This window comes from Mus caroli, chromosome X, assembly GCF_900094665.2.
Source record: "Mus caroli chromosome X, CAROLI_EIJ_v1.1, whole genome shotgun sequence".
In the NCBI taxonomy this organism is placed as follows: domain Eukaryota; kingdom Metazoa; phylum Chordata; class Mammalia; order Rodentia; family Muridae; genus Mus; species Mus caroli.
Window position 1 is genome coordinate 83,988,314 of NC_034589.1, and position 5,109 is coordinate 83,993,422.

The window sequence follows — 5,109 nt, forward strand, 5'->3', positions numbered from 1 at the left end:
CTGAGGTAGTGTCTATCTTTTTCTCTGAGATGAGTTTCCTGTAAGCAGCAAAATGTTGTGTCCTGTTTCTGTAGCCAGCCTGTTAGTCTATGTCTTTTTATTGGGGAGTTGAGTCCATTGATATTAAGAGATATTAGGGAGAAGTAATTGTTGCTTCCTTTTACTTTTGTTGATAGAGTTGGTGTTCTGTTTTTGTGGCTGTCTTCTTTTAGGTTTGTTGAGGGATTACCTTCTTGCTTTTTCTAGGACGTGGTTTCCGTCCTTGTAAAAATATGGAACGCTTCACAAATTTGCATGTCATCCTTGCACGGGGGCCATGCTAATCTTCTCTGTATAGTTCCAATTTTATTATATGTGCTGCTGAAGCAAGCACACATGTTAACATTCTTGAGTTTTGTGGAATCTATACCAGGTATTCTGTACTTTTTGGCCAATATCCACTTATTAGTGATTACATATCATTCATGTCCTTTTGGGTCTGAGTTACCTCACTCAAGATGATAATTCTAGTTCTATCCGTTGCCTGAAATACTCATGATATCTTCATTCTTCATAGTTGCAGAATATCCTATTGTGTAAATGAACCATATTTCCTGTACCCATTCTTCCATTGTGGGATATCAGGGTTGTTTCCATCTTCTGACTATCACAGATAAGGCAACTATGAACATGGTGGAGCATACTCCCCTGTAGTTTGGTGGGATATCATTTGGGTATATGCCCAGGGGTGGTATAGCTAGGTTTCCAGGTAGACATATTTCCAATTTTCTGAGGAGCCTTATTTGTGAAAATATTTTTAATTCCCTCCTTCCATCTACTCTTCCCTGTTAAGTAGTCATGTGCAAAGAAGAAACAAGAAGAAGGCAGATATGCTTATGGAAAAGTTCATACTTGCCTCCAAGTAACTGGACTATTCCATTCAGCTGGAAGTAGTCTAAGGATGACATCACTTCCTTTACCCTCTATATTTAGCTCTCTCCTGGCTAGTGTTAAGGACATGAACGAGTAGAAGAAGATGGATGGAGAAGGGTAGAAGAAAAAACAACTCACAAACTAACCAAAGTACAGCTATATCCTTAGAATTCCTTCCTCCTCTTCCATCCAGATCTACTGCTTTCATCTCTCATTAGAAAATAATCGGGGTCTGAAGCCCCATAGGAGGAACATCATTATGAACTAACCAGCACCCCTAGAGCTCCTTGGAACTAAACCACCATTCAAATAAAACACATGGTGGAACTTGTGGCTCTATCTGCATATGTAGCAGAGGATGGCCTAGTTGGTCATCAATGGGAGGAGAGGCCCTATGTCCTGTGAATGTTCTATGCCCTAGTACAGGGGAATGCCAGGACCAGGAATAGGAGTGGATGGATTGGGAAGCAGGGGGAAGAGGGAGGGGATAGAGGATTTTTGGGGAGGGGGAACTAGGAAAGGGGATAACATTTGAAACATAAATAAAGGAAATATCTAATAAAAACATAAAACCTATTTTATCAGAAAAAATAAAACAAATAGGCTTGTTAAGTAGGATAACAAAATAATATATAAAAATCAAACTTATCAAAATAGGAGAAAAGGAAGAAATAGAATGAAAAGAGCCCAAGAAAAGGCACAACAAACTGATATAAATGCTAAAAATCCTTGACACAGTATTATGAGATAAGGAACCTCCAAAGATGCCATTGATTTCATTTTCTGTTGGCCCTCTCCTGCTGAATATGCAACCTACCCTTCAAATTTGTTTAGTTACCCATTGTGACTCCCTTGGAGAAAACTGAATTTTCATTTGCAAGTTGTTATCAATTGGAAATTGGTTTTGTGCTATGCATGGGACAATGTATCCACTTCTTTCACTCTAAGACCCCATCTGGTGAAGACCTGTGCAGGCTCTGTGCATGCTGTTTTATTCTCTGAGTTCACATGAACTTTGATAATGTTGATTTAAAAGAGCTTGTTTCTTGATGGCCTCCATTCTCTCTGGCTCCTACACTCTTCCTACCTCCTCTTCAAAGGCAATTTCTGAGCCCAAGGGGAGAGATTTAATGGAGCCATCCCATTTTGAGCTAAGTAATTCAAGATTCACTTGGGTCTTCTTTCTTAGAAGTCCTATTCTGGTACTTTTGCATACTCATAACATTCTTTTTCTACTCAGCTTATTGTTTAATATTAAACAACACAAAATAATTGGGTCTTTCATAAATCAAATAATGGAGGTTTTATGATATGCTGATAAGTTTTGTCTCACTTTAAAAATGTTACTCTAAAGAAATAGTTTAAATTGATGACTGTAAAGTTTTATTTTATGAAATGACTGTATAGTAAAATAAGTACTCAAATTTAATACTTAAGTGTCTACATCCTGTAACATGGTCCATTTAAATTTTTGGTGTACTTATAATTCTCTATAACTTGCATTTTATTCAAGCCACTTTGATGAAACTTTTTGATTTCATTATGAGTTTTGCTTTTCTATTACTATAAGCAACACCGCTCATAATGAGAAAGGACTCTTAATATTTTATAACTTCATAAGTATGCAAAATATTTTTATTTTATTTCAGTATTAAAATATGAACTCTCTTTGAATATAGAAATGACTAGGGCGAAATCATTCATAAACAACAGACAATTATTACTATATGTTGTAAAATATATTATTTATTTATACAATGCTCTCATTGTGATCAAAAAGTGCACATGTACTGGCTAAAATGAGGACTTATCTAAGGAATACTTTTTCCAAAATAGAATCAGTTAAAATATCACAACATATATGTCAACATTAAGCAGTGTCCAATAAATATTTAATATTTATTTTCTTTTCCATATCAGAAAAATGCCAAGATTAAAGGCTAAGAATAAATGCTGTATATATTTTCAGACACACAAATAAGTCAAAATTAAGTTTTTTCATATATTCAGATGTACCTAGGAAGATAGAATTCATTATGGTCTATCATTATAGGAATAGCTGATATTGAAAAAAAATGGGTAGTTTCCATGAAAGATATTAGTATACAAACTCATATTTAGAATGAATTTATGTTTCACTATATACCTATATAACCAGAAAATTATCATTTTGCAAATAATGATCTAAAGAGAGCTGTTTCTTAAAACAGTCATTTTCAGAAAAGGTTGCTTGATATTGCACAGTCAAATGAAATTGAGTTCATTATATAAATTTTAAAAACAGGAATTGGCAAACAGCATAAAGCAAATTTTAGGAGACACACACAAATAAATATTAGCCTATATGAAACATGATACAAAAAATTAATCATGTCACAACATTTATATGGTACAAATGACAAACCAAAGTACAATTTCACCAAAGTTCACTCTGGGTAATTTCAATGTGTTTCTTACGCATACTTAGAGGGGAATGGGCATAAATGTTCTTAAAGGAGCCACACTTGAAGGTCTACACCAGCATGGATAATGATTCCCCATGGCCACATAGGTGGATTCCAACCATAATATATCGCAGCCTATAAATTTTAACTCCTTGCTCAGGTTATGTGCAAATAAGGCAGATTTGCATAGACCTTATTTGGAGAAGTGGGTGGATACTTGGGTTAGGTCCCATGAATCTAATTGGTAGAGATACAATCTCTTCTTTTATGAGAAAACATCAAAAGTCAACAATCCCAGCTATGATAATACTTTGTCAGTAGGTAAAGCTGCACTCATAATGATGGTGACAATTTGGCTCAGATAATAGTACAACAGAGGTCCAAAGAATTATGTAGAGTCTCACCTGCATTTTTACTGACACAACCTCTTTCTGTATTGCAATGGGTATGCCCGTTAAAAATAACACTGTTTCTTTATTATTCTGGGAGTATTTGGTAGAGGAATAGATAAAAATAAAGTCCTAGTTGGCACAACAATGGAGATTCCCTTAGTAATTGTGTCTATAGCAATCATTGTAAGATGACATTTATTTAAGGTTATCAATGTTATTTTACTTTTGCATGGTGTGTGCAAGGGCTTTATCAGACCTATATATGAAGGGATCAAGTATTCACTGATAATAATTCAGAAATATCCCCAAGTACCTAGCAACTTCTCCCAATAAGTTATACATAATTCTTCCATATTTTTTACATATTCTCAGAAAAAGAATAGATTGTATAGGCTGGGATGTAGTATGGAGGGAATCCATATATTTGACCAGCGAACGCCAGCTGAGGAGCATTAGTGTCAAAGGAAAATGTCCCATAATGTTGGTTCCAGTGCAGTTATAGCTTCATAAGAGGAGAAAAAATATAAGAGCATCAGTGAAGCAAGGCTATAGGAGAAAGAAACATACAAGTAAATATGATACAATAGAGAAATAAAGAGAGACAGTGTTTTCCTATTTTACAGTGACAATTGCAAATAACCATAAAGGTCATAAGACAGATAACTGACAAAAGATGGTGAAAGGTATCTTGACATTAGAAAAAGATGACTTTGTGGAAAAAGGGGAGTGAACTGAAAAAGTAAAACGTAAACACAAAATTCTAGGCCTTTAGGTCCAGGCTTGGGAATGTGATCTTTGTGACTCAATGCTCCAAGGTATGCTAATCATAAAACAGATAGCAACATTCCTCTACCCACCCGCTTCCTGGGTTGAAAGAGTGTTAATTCGAAGAATGTGCTATTGTTAGGGGTTCTTAAAAACTGTCTTGGGAGATAACCTGAACAATTACCAGGTATTCCTTGTGACACTTGTGACTTTGCACTTCCTTGTGACTCTTAACTAGTATCTTTGGTATTTTCGAACAATGCCCTCCCCACTTCCTCGAGTTGTGGTTTCTTCCTTACTCAGCATGCCACGGTCCTCTACCCCTGCGTGGTGTATGACCGTGGGCCCAAAAGCGTGCTTGAATAAATATCCTCTTACAGTTTGCAGCAAGACCATTTCTTGTGAGTGATTTGGGGTGTCGCCTCTCCTGAGTCAGAACGTGGTGTAGTCCTCATGTTGTGGGTCTTTCAGAACAACCAGTTATGTTCATTATAATGAAATTTTGTAAAACACTTATGTAACCAGGCAGGTTTTATGGATTTTAAAATGTGGTGTTTCTCAGAGGGTTAATCTTTAAGTAGATAAAAGCCTAGAAT

The 5,109-nt window shown here is 35.7% G+C and overlaps 1 non-coding gene across 1 annotated transcript; it reads right to left on the bottom strand.

Moving 5' to 3' along the window:
* Window positions 1-266: 266 nt before the first annotated feature.
* Window positions 267-373, bottom strand: LOC115030252. Its single transcript, XR_003835844.1, has one exon. It is a non-coding gene; the product is annotated as a U6 spliceosomal RNA (small nuclear RNA).
* Between the last annotated feature and the right edge of the window lie 4,736 nt (window positions 374-5,109).